Source organism: Tachysurus fulvidraco, chromosome 16 (assembly GCF_022655615.1).
Source record: "Tachysurus fulvidraco isolate hzauxx_2018 chromosome 16, HZAU_PFXX_2.0, whole genome shotgun sequence".
Classification (NCBI taxonomy): Eukaryota; Metazoa; Chordata; class Actinopteri; order Siluriformes; family Bagridae; genus Tachysurus; species Tachysurus fulvidraco.
Genome location: NC_062533.1, coordinates 12,764,993 through 12,783,580, shown reverse-complemented (window position 1 = coordinate 12,783,580; position 18,588 = coordinate 12,764,993). Strand labels below are relative to the sequence as shown.

The 18,588-nt window shown below is 37.8% G+C and overlaps 1 protein-coding gene across 2 annotated transcripts in view; it reads left to right on the top strand.

The window, feature by feature from the left end:
- Window positions 1-2,407: 2,407 nt before the first annotated feature.
- Window positions 2,408-18,588, top strand: part of fut8b (fucosyltransferase 8b (alpha (1,6) fucosyltransferase)) — a 130,815-nt gene continuing 114,634 nt past the window's right edge. For both annotated transcript variants that reach the window (XM_027166234.2, XM_027166235.2), the window contains exon 1: window positions 2,408-2,567. The gene's annotated coding sequence lies outside the window, so the exon portion shown is untranslated. The remainder of the gene's footprint in view (window positions 2,568-18,588) is intronic.

Below are 18,588 nucleotides of genomic sequence, written 5' to 3'. Positions count from 1 at the left end.
ATTTTATTATTATTATTTTTTGTACTTTTCTGAAACTGTATGGACAACTCATTTGTTCCTTTGTTTGACAGCTCATTTGTTTAATAATATTTTTTTCTTTTTTAGCATGTCATTTACAAATATATACAGTAGGGGGCAGCATATTATCACTAATAATTTATCTGGCATAGATTTCTTTTCTTCTTATTTCTTTTTCTTCTTTTTTCTTTGAGTAGATAAAGTGTTTCCCACATCTGAAACCACAGTGCAGATAAAACAGAACAAATCAATTAAAGAATTTTCTATAAAGAATCGGACTGCTACATTGCTGAAACTCAGTTACTGCCACTTCAGATAATATCTGTTGGCTCTAGACAGTGTTTCAAATAGAAATCCTACTGCTGAAGTATACAGTACAGTGACTTTATATATAAAATAATGTAATATATTCAGTTGGCTGCTTAGCTGTTCCATTGCAGGTATGTGTTATTACCTCATTATTTCACTTACAAGTAAGCAGATGAAAGGTCTAGAGTTGAAAGTGTGGCATTTGCATTTGGAATATGTTCCTGTTCATTTTCAATATGAAGTCCACACAGCTGTCACTGCCACTGAAACACTTTTCATTAGGCCACAAAAATCTAAATAAATTCAGCACAGATGTGGTGAAATTAACTAAATTCAACAGTCCTGAAAACAAATGTGAAAAATGACAGAACTCTTTTCTGGATGAAGAAAAATCCCTTCACAACTTGTGACCAGAATGAAGACTGGAAGATTTCGAGAGAGCAACTCTCACAGACTCAACACTTTAATCGGAACATCTGTACAGACAATCAAGTGACAGTAGCACAATGCATGAAATCATGCAGATACAGGATAAGATTATGTATCAGTTCACATCACACTTCAACCTTAGTGATTGTGATTTCAGTCATTTTGCCACAGTCTTTTCCCTATCTTCACCTGCCCAGTGTGTGTGCCCATGTGCCCACTGGAGACTCACATTCCCGTTCTTGGCTGACTGGAAGGGAGCCACATTTGGTTTTCTGCCATTGTATCCCATCTGTCTCATGGTTCTGAGGGTTCTGCACTCTGTGATGCTTTCCTGCACACTTTGGGTTATAGTTGAGTTATTTGAGACATCCATTCTGCTTCATACTGTATATTCTACCCATTCTTTTTTTGAGCTCTCTCTCATAACAAGACATTCCCTCCCATAGAACTGCCATTCACTGTTTTTATTTGATTTATTTATTTGTTTTATTTATTTTTATTATTACTCCATTCTGTGTGTCCTCTATAGACTACTGTTCTTGAAAATCCAATGAGGTTAGCAGTTTCTGAAATACTCTAAACCAGCCCATCTGGCACCAACAACCATTGTGGCATTGATGTGGATAGAAAATGAAGCTCGTGACCTGTATAAACCACTGTAAAGCATGTAATATGATCACAATAATAGTACTATGACTCCTTCTGTCCCCAGGGAGTGCTAGACCTATTTGACAACAGGCTTAAACAGGTAAGTGTTCTTGTTGGTATTGATTATTTCTGATTAAACTCCGGTTTTGGTTTAGTTTTTTTTTTCTCAGTGATTTGGACATTTTGGTTGCCTTTGATACTGTTTAATGTAATGAAAAAAAGACAAGATGTGCACTAGTACAAGAACGGTTAAAGACTGTCACTGAATTAATAATTTATGAAATTGCTTGCTTTTGTCACAAAAAAAAATTGCATTGTTACTGGATCACACAATCTATCAATCAAAAAAGTCAGCTCCATTGGATATCAGACCTTTTAGATGTACATTAATAATTTAGACTCTTATGCAGTTTTATACACTGCTACAGTAGTTTATTTTTCATCATTCTAATATCATTTATTTTTTTTTTTATTTCTATTCCTATTTTTTTTTTTTTTTTGCTTCCACAATGCACAGCTCTTCTTCCTCTCTTACAGCTCTTAAGTCCATAAACTTCAGCCTCTTGGCACTACTGAGAACCTAATAAATAATAGATATAACAGATTATAAAGGTTGTAAGATATAATTTCATGAACAATTGGGAGGAAGTGTAAGACCTATGAAATAATAGTAATATTTCTAAAAAGTTTTTGCTGATGCAAATATTGATGATGCAAAATAATGATGTAATATTCATGTTCACACAACACACTTACAGTTAGGGAGGTTGCTATAAATAAAGAATACTGTATAGTAAATTAGTGCAACTGGTGCATCGTGAACAAACAACACCGATATGGAATAATAAGGTTGAAAACGGATAAGCAACGTGAACAAGGACGATTAAAAAAAAAGCAACAACAATAAAAATCAATAATAAACACTGAGCTATGGTGAAAATGTCTTGAAGACTGTGCACGCGCGCGCGTACACATCCGACAGCGCGCACTTGTGCGCAGCGCGTCCCCGTTCCTCCATCTCCATCTCCTCCTCCTCCTTGTATTCCTCCTCCGAGCTGCTACTGGTGCTGATGCTGTTTGGTCACGTTTGCGCGGCGGCAGATGCACGAGCTGCTTTGCCGTTTGTCTTCACACCGGAGTGTCTTCGGTTACACGCGCAAAGGGTGAGTAAGGTTCATTAATAATGCGCTTTTCAATGCAATTGTTCAGGGAAAAAATGAGTGCTCGTTGATCACCAGTCTCGGTCTCATAACGGCCTGTCGGTACCGGGATGGTGAACTAGCGCTGGTGAGTTATTCACGTTAAACAGGATGTTTACAGAGCGGCTCTGTTTGGGGAAACGCATGGAGAAAGAAGGCAGGGATTCAGTGTCCTTTTACTGACGTTTGTTTAAATCAAATCCTGCACAGAGAACATAGATGAATCATCTGCAGATGAATTAAGATTTAATTAGGATTTGATCTGAAATTGGCATTGTCTGTAAGCAACACAATGAAAACGTGTTTGTGTGAGGCTGAAAACCAAAATCAGTGTTTCTGCTTCAGTGTACTTCCTGCTGGACCCCAGTGAGCACTCAGGCTGATCATTCAAGTGTTGGCTTTAAGTGGTAGCTAATTCAACACTGGAGTCTGTGCTGTGCATGGATTATGCTCCACAGTGGCAGGAACTGACCAGATGGTTGCGTCATAGGTGCTTGCTGATACATACAGTGTGCATACTGTGGGATTTACTGCTCTTATTATTGCTAAGTTGTTGCATGGATACAGTGAATAAAAATACACTGTTTACTGTTTGGTTGGTTACATACACTGGCTTTAATTTTTTTTTAACTGGTTAGAGAATATTTTGTAGCATCACTAGTACATTTACAATCTGCAATCTGCTGACTACAAGTTTTATGGATTGTACTCATTTTCTGATGCTGGAATCCTTAGAGGTTTTGAGCAAGTTTTTCTTTAAAAAGGAGGTAAATGTATAAGAGACTAAAACGTGTTAGCTAGTTGGAGTCGTTTTTTTGTTTGTTTGTTTGTTTGTTTTTGTAGAAGATTACAGGATGGCGAAATTGAGAAATATTTAAAGACTGGATCTGTTAAATGTTTGAAAATGTTGGTAAATGCTAAGGGATAAATTTGGTAGATGGTTAAAGAAAATATGAAGTTGGTAATTGGAGAGAAAGAAGGTTAAATCCTTTGATATAGTGAAGGTTTTATTTTGGAAGATGTTAGAAAAACACTGGATTTGACAGATTTTTAAAAATCTGCCAAATGTCGTAGATGATTGTACAATTTGATGAATTTAATAGATGTTTACTGAAGGTCTGATTCGCTAACTGATTAGAAAATTACTGGTTTTGAAAAATGGCTAGAGGAGGAGGGCTGAAATTAATAGATGGTTACAGGATGGCTGGGTTTGTTCATTGGCTCCGAAAGATATAAATATGGTGGATCGTGAAGATGTGAGTTTGGTAGACACCAGATTTGAAAGACTTCCAATAGCATTAGTAGATAGTTAAAGGATAGCTGGGTTTGATGGAAGTTTATTTGCTGAATTTGGTAGACAGTTACAGAAGGACAGAATGAAGTGGATAGTTAGACAAGGACTGAATGGAGAAGATTGTAAATAAAGCAATGAATCAAACACTCTGAGTCGATTAGATGACCACTAACATCGATGAATGGGAACATTCCTTTTTTTGTGGTGGAAAATAACTTTCTTTCCAATGATTAGTATGAGAGTATGAGTTATTTATTTCTCTGACACATTTGTTTGCGACATCTTAAACGTCTGCTCAGTGCTATTTCAAATGCCTTTGCCATTTAAAAAATAACATATTCCAAATGCTAGAAAGCACAGAATTCATTTTACTAAGGCTTTTTTAGTTGGATATCATAATTATGATGATTTTTAGGACACTGCCATTAACTCCACTTATCGGCTAATCGAAACTTTGAGAGGAGTCAGGTGTGTTAGCGGAGCTCTATTATAAACTCATTAAACATCATTACAAATCACAGTTTCAGACATACACCATATGGTTAAAAGTATGTGGAAACCTGACCATCACACCCATATGTGCTTTTTAAACATCTCATCTCCAAACGTAGTCCTTCTTTGCTATTATGATAACCTCCACTTTTCTGGAATGGCTTTCCACTAAATTCTGGAGTGTAAATGTGGAAATATAGCACTGGTGTAAAGTATTAGAGTGTTGTCCTTGTGCAAAAAGACAATCGAGTGACAGCAACATGCAATAGGTTGTAGAGCACTAATATCAGCAAGATATTAGAACAATAGAGGCAAAGTGTTGCCAATGGCAATAGTGCAGTAGACCAGGTACTGCCTCCCCAGTCACAGGATATACAGTATATCTAACAGATCACAATTTGGGATGTGGTACAATCAGAGATTTGAAGCGTGAATGTGCCGCTGACAAATCGGCAGCAACGATGTGATGCAACCATGTCAACATCAACCAGAGCCATGAAGGAATGCTGTGAAGTATTGAGAAATTGAAGCTGTTCTTAAAGTGAGCAGACAAATGCTGGATGTCCTACTCTATATTAGCATAGACTAGTGTTCCTAATAAAGTGTCTGGCGAGTGTATGTCAACAACGCAGCCATAACAAACCGTCTTAACAGAACTACAGATGCACCTGATATTGTGTTAGATACTGTATGGATTCCAAAAGCTGATAATGCTGAATATAGGTGGGAAAGAACAGGTTAGGTCAGACTGCAGTGTACAGTATGTTAAGTAACTTACTTAATGAAGTCGTGCGCTGTTGCAAAATCATTCTATCTGGCACTTATTGAAAGAATATTAAACAATTCATACTTTTCTAGTAAATATCAGGATAAAAAAATAATTCAGACCTACCCAAGGTACAATATCTACCGATGGACTTGTAATAATATATAATGATGATACTGTTATTTTTCTTGTATCTGCTTCCACCTCTCTCTCTCTCTCTCTCTCTATCTATCTATCTATCTATCTATCTATCTATCTATCTATCTATCTATCTATCTATCTATCTTGCTAATTTTACAGAAAAATTAACTCTAACTAAGAAAACCACGTGGGTAGGTCAGGAAGAAGAGCAAGTGGAGAGCTGGAGCCGACCGGATTGTTGTTATTGTATTGTTTTAGTTTATATACATATCTTTTCCTTGTGACTTTCCTTGGCTTTCGTATCTATTTAAAGCTAACACGTCGTAGGAGTGTGTATGACAGTTGCTAACACTGTCAAAACGTTGGCTGCCCACACTGCTAATGTCAGAGTACAGTTTTGTTTTCTTAAATTAATTGGCTTTGATAATATAAACCAGTGGCTCTGTTCTGTTTTATCATGTGGTTGAATGTAGGTGGGTTTTGGGGTCCTTAGAGGTGCTCTTTAACATCAAGTGTCTTACCTTATATATGACTTTATGTATGTTATTATTGTGTCTATGCTGTGCATTTAGCAATGATTATGAAAAATCCAGAATTTCCAGTGAAATCTCCTAACATAAAACTTCACCATAACAACAAACATCTACAAACACACACCTTGTGTGGCACGTCCACCAGACAGGTTCGTGTGTAAGTTGTTACTATAGTAACGATAACACGTCAGAACGTGCACATTTATTTAAACAGAACTATTGTCAGAGCCGCTGTTATAGAAAATGAATCGACACCGTCTGACCAGTCAGAGTTGATGATTCAGTGACGCTGTGGTAGAAATTAACTTCATGCTCCATGGCTCAGAATTAAAGAAATAAAAGGGTGGTAAAAGAAGTTCCCAAACCCCTGCACAGTAGTATTAGGAGACTTCTACATTCGTAGACGTCTGGCGGTTCACTCAGACACTCGTCGTGTTGGTGCTGTCAGATGGTGTGAAGCTCCTGTTTCACTGTAGACGTTTTTAGCCAAATGATAGAAAGGAAGTGGCAATGTGGCAGTGGATAAACTGCACAGTTTGGGGCAGCTTTTGCAGTCAATGAGCTTAGAGTTGGAGAATCAGTAAAGAGAGGAGTGTTATCCACAGTAGGCTTGGTGCATTGTGTTTGTTTGAGCTCGAAATCACTCCATGCTGTTGGCATAGCTTCGAGGCGGCCATTAGTGGTACTCAGGAAAAACATGCTGAAAGATTTTAGCCTTCGTAGAGCATATGAGGGTTCGAAAGTGGAGAAGGACTGCTGTCTCACACACACACACACACACACACACACACACACACACACACACACACACACACACACACACACACACACACACACACACACACACATTCTTACTTGTGTGTATGTGTGTGTGGTCAAACAAGATGTCTCAGATATTTCATATGTCATATAGTTTTATAGTTTTTAATGGCTCTTGGTTGTTCTTACAGCTTTACATTTACATTTACAGCATTTGGCAGACTCTCTTATCCAGAGCGACGTACAAAAGTGCTTAAGTCTCTATCATTGGATACATTAACTCTGGCTCACTAGGTTACATACTTAAGATACCAGTGTGTGTGAGTGTGTGTGAGTGTGTGTGTGCAATTAAGCTAAAGGTTTCTCCTACATTCCTAGGACATTCATGAAATTTCAAGCAGAGATTTATTTAGGAAAATAACTATATACACCTCGGTTCTATAATCCCAGGATTTTATGTTCTCACGGTTCTCAGGGTTCTCAGAGACCTGTGTTCGCTGGATTGTAATGGAATTATCTTACCAGGGTTCAGAAGAACGTCCAGGAGCTATCATTTGAAGGCGTTTGTGCTTTTCAAATCCTCTATGTTTTCCAGAGATTTCTTAAGCTCCTGTATTCTCAAGGTTTTATGTTCCCAGAGTTTTATGTTGTAAGAATACTACATTTCCAGAATTTTGTATTTCTAATGCTTGATATTCTCAGGACCAGAACGTCTTAGGATCATCAGGATTCTCAGAGCGCCATGTTCCCAAGGTTATCAGAAAAAGCGATATCAGATTGAACACAAATATTTTTCCCCAGTTTCCTGAAGGTAAAATGGCACATGGCACAGGAAAAAAAACATGCATTTGCATCTGGTAGGTGTTTTGCTTTGTAAGTACCTTATCTAGTACACGATTGGTGAGCTGGGAATTTGTGAACCACGGTCTTGAGAACCCTTTAAAAAAACTGCCATTTTATGGTTCCTTTGGCTGGTATGAAAAAGTGAGGCTCTGTGGAGCAACCATGTGAATATTCTTCCTTGCTTTTTTCATTAGTAGATTTTTATTTATATTTATCTTTTGTTGAGGTACAACTGAGTACTAAGATACTGTTGTTACATGTATCACATAGCAGTATCTAATAGATAGATCATATTCTTTTTTTGGAATATTAATTAGTAATTGTTTTATATATATATATATATATATATATATATATATATATATATATATATATATATATATATATATATATATATATATATATATAAAATAAGGGGGGGGCACGGTGACTTAGTGGTTAGCACATTTGCCTCACACCTCCAGGGTTGAGTGATCGATTCCCGCCTCCGCCTTGTGTGTGTGGAGTTTGCATGTTCTCCCCGTGCCTCAGGGGTTTCCTCCGGGTACTCCGGTTTCCTCCCCCGGTCCTCCCCAGACATGCATGGTAGGTTGATTGGCATCTCTGGAAAATTGTCCGTAGTGTTTGAGTGACTGAGAGTGTGTGTGTGCCCTGCGATGGGTTGGCACTCCGTCCAGGGTGTATCCTGCCTCGATGCCCGATGACGCCTGAGAAGCTCGGATAAGCGGTAGAAAATGAATGAATGAATGAATGAATGAATGAATGAATGAAAACACATTTCATGTATATATTAAGAGACTGCTACACTGTAGTTTGATTTTAAAAGCACAGGGATGTGCTGGGCATTGTGGCTTAATATTCTCTTTCAGCAAATCAAACCTCGAGTTCAGCAGCTTCTACAGCAAAACGCTGTACTGAAAGTTTAATTCAAACATATGATTAACTGCTTTTCCTGTGTACTGACTCATTAAGCTTGTGACAGGGAATTCACTTCTCTGTGAAATTGCCATCACACATCAACAGTTTAATTCATATGTAGCTTAATTTTGACTGAGCTTGATAAATCAAAACAGATATTAAACACGCAAAATACTCTAACTTCCTGAACTGAGGTCGTTACATGGTACACACACTATATGCTGTGGGTTTCTCCATTCATAACAGTGCAGTTTGGGATAATTAACCTTTATGTGTATGATTTTGGGGGGACAGGTGATCTTAATGCTCAAAATAAACCTTTCTCTTTAGTCTTGAATGGTCACAAGGATGCAGTGTTTCATATGTATGTGAATATATGAAACCATGTTAGTAGAATTAAGTTGCTTATTTGTTTTATTTAGTGCTCCTTAAGACGGGAATGGTTGAACAATTTGAATTCTTTGGGTTTGACTTTAGCCTATATGTCTTCTGTATATGTCACATATATCATTTCAGCCTAAATATGCGTGTGTGTGTGTGTGTGTGTGTATTGGACCAGTGTTTCACTTGGAGAATCTAAATGCTACCGGTGGTGTTGGTCAGAAACATCAAAGGCATCATGTTCATAAAACGTTCATAAAATGATGAAGGAGTGGATTGAGACATCATGTGCCTGAAAAAAACTGGCTTGTAAATTAGCAGTATGTTAACATTAGCTGTATTCTATTAAAAGCTTAGTCAAAAGGAACTACAGCGATGTCCAGATCCAGACAGATAAACTGATAATACAGACTGAAAAATAATAGTTAAGCATCAGAAAACAGCATGCGCTTTGGCTCATAGATGTTTAAATCCCGAGTGACGATAACAATCAAAGAAAGCCATACAAAAAGCCAGAAAAGCACCAGGGACTACAAAGTGGAACTAGAAAGAATATAAAAGTTTAAAGCTCAGGTTTGTTACTCCTAAGCTTCAATAGATTTCAGGAATGGAAACATCCCAATAGTCTTCTGGTAGGAGAGATGATGGTAAGAGAAGATATCACCACCTGGGAGGGCCGTGTGTATATATAGTGCACATCTCTATGTAGACCACTTAAACACCATCAAAAACATCACTTTCAAAGTGTCCCAGATTACTCTATATAGGCCACATGCCATCACAATTCTATTTCCTAAACTACAGAAATATGGGCACACTATAAGCTGGTGTATAAACACCACATGCAGGCACATTTATCATCTGTATACCATTGTCATAATCTATATACCATTTACTATACTGTATGCCATAAGGGGACATGGTGGATCAGTGCGTTTACTTCGCACCTACAGTGTTGGGCTTTCGGGTTCCTGTCTCTGTCCTGTGTGTGGAGTTTGCATGTTCTCCCTGTGCTCCTCATGGGTTTCCTCCCTGTACTCTAGTATCCTCCGTCAGACCAAATACATTCGTGGTAGGCTGACTGGCATCACTAAATTGTCTCTAGTGTATGAATGAGTGTGTGTGTGTGTGTGTGTGCGATTGTTGAGTGATTGATGTGATTGTCTCTTTTAATATCCCAGTGATGGATAAGTGATGGACTGTCCCTTGCCTTGTACCCAGAGTCCCCTGGGATAGGCTACAGGCTCCCTGTGACCCTGTGCCGGATAAGTGGTTCAGAAAATAAATGGATGGATGGATGGTTGATGGATGCCTTCACAAATCATTTTAATGTGGATGTGTCTGAAACCACATACTATATTCACTATAACGGCTACATGAACATCATGATTCCATCCACTACTTAATTTATTAGGTAGCTCTGATAACCATCATCATCATCATCATCATTATCATGTCAATTTTGTATGTGTTTTCCTATTAAAAATATACACACCATCGTATACACAAACAATCCAATTGTAATATGTCTTAAACAACACACAATATAGACCAACGAAATAGCATCACGAATGTCAGACCATTATCACTGCGATGTGCGTTGTGTATTTGTTCTAAACCACATTCTGTATTCAGTGTACAATCCACACAGTGAACACATTTTACCATCGTCACAGCCTTATCACTGCAACAGCAATGTAACATTATCAAAAATGAGTCTTCTTCCAAACCACATCCTGGACGCTTTATACATCTCTTACTTATTTATTTATCTCTTACTTATGTTACGATGTTCTTCGTATCTATGAAAATGACAACATGCACCTTTTTCATGCCATTGTGTACACAACTAGCTCAGATGGTAGAGCGTGCTTAATTTTAGGGTTGTGGGTTTGAGCCCCACATTGGTCGAGGGGAGCTTTATGGGAACTGTGAGCTTAGTGGCTAAGATGTTGGACTATTGATTGGAAGGTTGTGAGTTCAAACCCAGATCCACCAAGCTCCCACTGCTGGACCCGTGAGCAAGGCCCTTAACTCACAATTGTATAAAATGAGATAAACTGTAAGTTGCTCTGGATAAGGGCATCTGCCAAATGCTGTAAATGTAAATGTGTACACTGAGAGCAAAAGCTCTCACCTGCAACTTGATTGCTCAGCTCTGCCTCGCTTGTAATTCGGTTTTGATAAAAGCATCTGCCAAATGAAGTAATGTAAATGCATGTGTTTGTCAGAAACAGCATCAGATGTGATCATATACATCATAAAAACACATAACCTCAGGGAATCATCTTCCAGTCATGGCTGTATGGAAGGTTATTTAGAGCTCTACATTAAACACAGCAGTTTAGGCAACAAAAACCCTGCAACGCAGATTGCACACTGTATTATAATCATGGTGTAGTAAAAAAAAAAACATTTTATACATTGATATCATAAAGATTCGTAACTTTGCAGCTCGGCTCATGTTCAAATCTCGTTCTGGGTAATCTCACCTGGATACTGTACCGAAGAACTGGTGCTGTAATCATAAATGACCTGCCTCCTGCTCCTACCAGCACTCTTCTTTCATAATCTTCTCAACATAATCATATTTTTAAATGATGTTAATATTCTTTGTTATTATTCTACTATTGTAATGATTTATAATCTGCTCTGACTCGCTTTAGAGACTGTAAACTCTCAAGGGTTCTTCCTCACATCAGAGATTTTTCTGTTGCCTTAGGCATGCTTTTTAAGGATTCGAATCTACATCTGGATTTCTGTAAAGCTACATCCAAACAAATCTACAGCTGGATTTCTGTTAAACTACATCCAGACAATATACATCTGGATTTCTGTAAAGCTACATCCAAAAAAATCAACATCTGGATTCCTGTAAAGCTACATTCAAAAAAATCAACATCTGGATTCCTGTAAAGCTACATCCAGACAAATCTACATCTGGATTCCTGTAAAGCTACATCCAGACAAATCTACACCTGGTTTACAGTAAAACTGCATCCAGCCAATCTACATCTGGATTCCTGTAAAGTTGCATACAGACAAACCTACAGTATATCTGGATTCCTGTAAAACTACTGTACCTCCAGACAAACCTACATCTGGATTCCTGTAAAACTACTGTACATCCAGACAAACCTACATCCGGATTTCTGTTAAGCTACAGTACATCCAGACAAACCTACATCCGGATTTCTGTTAAGCTACAGTACATCCAGACAAACCTACATCCGGATTTCTGTTAAGCTACATCCAGACAAATCTACATCTGGATTGCTGACAATGAGCTGAATATACTGTACATACTCGGGATGCGTCATTTTGCATTTTTGCTTCATATCAGCACATTTTTTTATTACTGTACTTGTAAGTCCATGATAGTAGCAGCCCACATACTGTATGTACTGTAGCATTCAGATATAACTTCTAAAGAAAACTTTGACTGCAGCACTGCAGTATGTCTGGCCAGATTTTATAAGAAAAAAAAATACTGCACAACATAGGGACAGATGTTTCCTGAAGTTGCTCAATTCAGACATCCAAGATGTCTCCTTGGACTAGTCAATCTCATAATTCTGTTCATTGAACAAGACGTCCATGGAAGACAGACCTGTCATTCTGAATGCTAACAGCGTAGCATGGTAAGTGTTTATAAAAAGCTATACTGCGATCACATCTACACGGGTAGTCGACTAGGCAGACAGCTAACTAGCAGACACGCACACCAGAATGCCTTACAGCATTTTTAGCAGTGCTTAATATATCAAAGAGGAGCCGAAATCGAGTTGTTGCTTGGGGAAACTGGTTATGTCGGCAGCGTTTGATGTTTTATTTATAACAGAATTTAAGTAGCAGATTAGCATTAAAATGTCTTGGTAACTGCAGACTATAACGACAAACTCTGAAGATTAAAGGAAAACTGCACCCTGACACACCAAAAATTTGTTGATAATGAAATATTTGTGATGTTGTTTAGCAGTTTGTTGGCTGCACGTTAGTTTAGCAAGTAAACATGGGTTGGATTTGTTTAAATATACGTAGCATTTCAGTTTAGATAAAGATTATAATAAACCAAATATGATGAAATCTAGTCTTGTATTTATTTCATTTTGTAATTTCTTATTATTATTATTGTTATTATTTACAAATTTCATACTTAAAATTGCCTTGGCAAAAAAAAAATCGTCAAATAATTTTCTTTTTAGATAATAGAAATGATCTGCCGACAGAATATTACGAATTTTAAGCTTAAATATGAAAAGAATGTCTGGAAAAAAACGTCTAATAAAGATTTATTTTGTAGATCGTCTTCGAATAGAAAATACTCAGTGAATTTGATTGCATATACAGCATATTCACTTTTCCTGCTTTATTTTTATTATAGTTACAGGTTTTACTGTGAGGTCCTTAAATCACAATCTCTATATTTCGCAGCAGTTGCAGTTTAGAAAGCTGATTTATTTGAGCAAAGTGTATAACCGGACAAATAAAGAGGCCGAAGAGATACTGCATCACTCCGACATACACCACTGTCTGCAGCTAATACCATTTATTCCTGTAAACTTGAAGAATAGTTATATATTATATTATATTATATTATATTATTATAATAGTATATTCATTCATTCACTTCTATGATTTTAGTAATAATATATATATATATATATATATATATATATATATATATATATATATATATATATATATATATATAAACTTTACAGTAAAATAAGACATTGAATGGAACAAGGGTGTACTTTCTTTTTCCCTTGACTGTAACGTACTGTAAGTGCTTTTGTTTTCCCGAATTCTACTTCCCGAGTCTTGCTATTCTTATGAGCTACTTTAATGTCTGTTGGTCAATTTCATTCATCAGTTTAGCTTCAGTGACTTGCTTATCCTGGTGAGTTCATGGTTGACACAGATCTTATCCCCAAAACAATAAAAGGGATGCAGGTACAGTACAGTATATGTCCTGAATAGGGTATCAGTCCATTCCAGGGCACCATACATTCACACACATTCACACTTATAGTCTTTATAGTCAATCCAGTTCCCAGCATGTTTTTGGACATTGGAAGGAAACCAGAGAACACAGACATGAGGAAAATATGGAGAAGCTCCACACAGACAGTAACCTGAGCTCAAGATCAAACCACAGAGCTTTGAGAAACAAAGCAACTTGTTGCACCATCAGTGTGGTTATCAGAGGATATCAAATATATAATGCCCACTTCCGCTCTTTCCTAAAGCCTTGAGTCATATCTATCGTTATTGTTGTGATGGCTGTTGTATTTAATGTCTCTGATTCACCCACTCGCTGTGTTTGCCAAGTGATTTCCTAGTGTCACAGACCATTAAGTCTTGGAGGCCACTGACTAAGCGATTGGCAGATATGCATTTGTGACTCAAAGCAAAATGCTGTTAATGACACGGTCCATTTCTGTCCTTGTGATCAAAAAATAAATAAATAAAATGAATTCATAAATAAAGTAAAACAAAAGCATTTCTTTTCTAGTATGAGGCATGCGGCCAAATTCCAACTCGGGTGTATCTTCACAAACCATCTGCTACTGTACAGTATGTCTGAATACAAACATAAATCTCTAATTCTTCTTCCTCCACATTCTGCAGAGGCCCTTATTTGTAGAGTTCTGTTCCACACATAATGATCGCCCCTGAAATGTCATCTAAATGAATAGTTAGAAGAAATTTCCATTGTAAAGTGTTTTAAAAAGAGTTTGGTTTTAACTCACCGAATCAAAAAGCTTCACCTGGCCTGTTGGTTCTAGTGTCATGCTGCTCTCAGTAATTTCAGCTCAAGTGGATGGAGATATAATGAGATTGAAAAAAAAAAAAGTGTCACAAATTCAATATTTGAAAGCTGTATTCTCATTAGACTTCTTTCGAGTTGAGAACATTTGGCTCGGGTTAATGTACACTGGAGTTCTGCAGGTGATGAGAAAGGTCAGAGGATGAATGGCTAGACTGAGTCGAGCTGACCCGAAAGCTAATGTAACTCTAATAACCATTCTTTACAACTGAAATATACTGAAGGTCTTCTCAGAACATGTCACACGTCAGACCTTCAGGTCGATGGGCTACACCAGCAGAAGAACACACTGGGCTTCACTTCTGTCAGTCGCAAACAGGAAGCTGCTGCAGTGGGTGCAGACAGCTGAACTGTTGAAGATGGTGTGATTGAATCTAGATTTTAGATGGTAGGGTCAGAATTTGGTGCTAATAGCATGAATCCATGGACCCAGTCCGCCTTGTGTTAACAGCTGTAAAGGTGTGGGGAATTCTATAATTCCACAGCAAAAACCCTAAAGATGTAGACAAATCTACATCTGGACTTCTGTAAAGCTACATCCAAAAGAATCAACATCTGGATTCCTGTAAAGCTACATCCAAAAGAATCAACATCTGGATTTCTATAAAGCTACATCCAGCCAAATCTACATCTGGATTTCTATAAAGCTACATCCAGATAAATCTACATCTGGATTTCTATAAAGCTACATCCAGATAAATCTACATCTGGATTTCTATAAAGCTACATATTGACAAATCTACATCTGGATTTCTATAAAGCTACATCCATACAAATCTACATCTGGACTTCAATAATGCTACATCCATACAAATCTACATCTGGATTTCTATAAAGCTACATCCAGACAAATCTACATCTGGATTCCTACTGATACATCCAGACAAATCTACATCTGGATTCCTACTGATACATCCAGACAAATCTACATCTGGATTAACAGTCCAGGCTGGTGGTGGTGCTGTTAAGGTGTGAGGAAGTCTCTAACTTTCAATAGAAATTCTATACCATTCTATACCTCATCCAATTGCTGCTATAACATAAGTATATATATATGTATAAAGTACAGACCAAGTTTGGACACACCACCTTTTCAGCAGGACAATGACCCCAAACACACCTCCAGGCTGTGTAAGGGCTATTTGACCATGAAGGAGAGTGATGGGGTGCTGCACCAGATGACCTGGCCTCCACAGTCACCGGACCTGAACCCAATTGAGATGGTTTTGGGTGAGCTGGACCGCAGAGTGAAGGCAAAAGGGCCAACAAGTGCTAAGCATCTCTGGGAACTCCTTCAAGACTGTTGGAAGACCATTTCAGGTGACGACCTCTTGAAGCTCAGCAAGAGAATGCCAAGAGTGTGCAAAGCAGTAATCACAGCAAAAGGTGGCTACTTTGAAGAACCTAGAATATGACATATTTTCAGTTTCAGTTTCACACTTTTTTGTTATGTACGTATATAATTCCACACGTGTTAATTCATAGTTTTGATGCCTTTAGTGTGAATCTACAGTACAATTTTCATAGTCATGAAAATAAAGAAAACTCTTTGAATGAGAAGGTGTGTCCAAACTTTTGGTCTGTACTGTATATACTGTATATTTAGCAAAAACCCTCATTGTTTAGAACCCTCACAATATACTTTATAATATACAGTGTGCACACTGGTCGGTGTTATTTTGTGTATTTGTCCTGTAGGGTTTTGTACTGTCTGTCTGCACTAGGTTGCAGACGATGCACTTTAAGTCCTTAGCTGTGTTGTTCTATGTAGCACCATGGTCCTGGAGAAGCGTTGTCTCATGTACTGTGTCAGCTATAAATGGTTGAAATGGCAATAAAAGCTCCTCGACTTGACTTGACCTCAATGACTCGACCTGTTTTCTTGTCACACACATTAGGCCCGTTAATACCACACAAACACCGCATGTATAAACATCCTGAGTGAGTATGTTTGCTCACCTGCTTCCATTTCTTTAGGGATTCCTTTAAGGATTAGCTAAAAAAGTTGCAAATGTTATGATTAAATCTCCGATGATATTTTCCAAAGCATTTAGTCGAAACTCTTTCAGCAGCAACGCAACGAACCAGCCGTTATGAGCCGTGTGCAAATCAACTACATAATATATTCTGACAGATTCAGTGATTTATCTCTGTAAATGTAAATGGAGAAAATGCAATTATTCAGAATAATAACATTTCTGTCAGCATTTCAGATCTGGTTATGACAAATATGAAAAAATTGGCTTTAGTATGAGTTTCAGTTGTGGTTATTAATTATGATGTGCAATTATGATTTATGATAATAAATGATCGTTTCTGATTAAATGAAGCAAGTTCTCCCTTATGGAGCATTTATTTCCCAAGAATTGTTATTTAACTATTTATATATAACAAGTGTGCTGAAATGAGACTGTTTAAATGTACATGTGCATTTTTTATGTGGAACATGAACATACATGAACGTACCTGATATTATATTATTTTGTTCTTACGCTGTCTGTTTTTAGACCTAGACCTTCTGCCGAAACCTTGCCTCAAATGAACAGACATAAAGATTCTCATTATAATTAAACGCTAATCTGTAGCGCTATCACTGTAGATAAAAGTACTAGCTACTTTAGATGGGAGTGTATGGGTATTTTGGATGAGCTAGTGCGTGTTGTTTGCCAGTGCATGGCTTTCAAAATAACACTCACACACACAAACAGGCACACACTTTATGTTTATGGAGCATTTGGGCAGCATCCATGGATTGCATTATTGGTGACTATTGCTTCATGAATAGCAGTATGCAGAATGAGTGAGTGAATGAGGCTCGGCTAGACATTCTGAAGTGGCTCAGGAAGTGTGTGTGTGTGTGTGTGTGTGTGTGTGTGTGTGTGTGTGTGTGTGTGTGTGTGTGCATACTTGATTGCTGAGAATGACTGACAGCTGATATAATTAGCTTGGAGTGAGAACACCTGCGATCCGCAAGATTGCAGTCGTTTGGTAAAAGTCAACAGGGCATCATCATCTTTGTAATCGGGCCAAAGACTCTCGGCAGCTGTACAAGATGCTGCACTTTTGGCTATGATGTATGAATCGTAAAGTAATACTCCTTAACACACTCAACTCCCTCCTTGGAGTGCACGGGTATCTAGCAGAGCTTTTAAACAGCAAAGATTGTCTCAAGTACTGCAGAAAAAAAAGGCTGTACTTAAATTTCTTTAAATTGTTGATGCGTCTCAGTCAGTATTTGGCAAAGTCTTCTCTGGATAAAATAACACAGCCGAGCGTCTTCTGGTAATGTCTGAAAGGTTGGATTCAATTCTAGTGATTCACTTCTAGATTTTAAGCTTCTTTTTATTTTTACGTTTGTGGACATGGATTGTGGTTGCATACAGACTGCAGGTTTTTAGGAGAGCAGAGAAATCAAAGCCAGATCGAAGTCACATAAGGGCTTGTTATGGCAACAGAGAGTGTATTATGGGCCAGAAGTGACCCGATGGTAAACAGCCGGTCTTTAACTTTTTTTTTAATGGCATTTCAAATCTGGGCCAATAGCATCCCAAATGCAACCAATGTTTGTGTGGCATTTCAATTTTGGGCTGAAAATGTCCCAGCTGTACACTCTACTCTGAAATACGGTCTCATCACGGCAATGATTTTGCAGCCAGAATGGGATATAGATAGAGCCAGATGAACGGGTAAGTGTGGGTCATTATTGGACCATCACTCATTCGCTATCGGGTTCAAATCCAGACACTGCGCTTGTGTTTCCTCAGTGAGTTCTGTGTTGGCTTGAGTACAGGTTTGGAACCATTATCTGGTTAAAGGAGCAGAATGTGAAACTCTGAGCCTCACCTTCAGCACACGAGTCCATTCGCAGGTCCTATTACGCTTGGTGAAATTCAGGTGCTACATTCAGGTGACTACAAGAATAATCATGATGCTTCAATTCAATCAATAGTAAATGAAAGGTCCTTACATGGATATATGTAAACGTGTGTGTGTGTGTGTGTGTGTGTGTGTGCTGGATTGTTAGG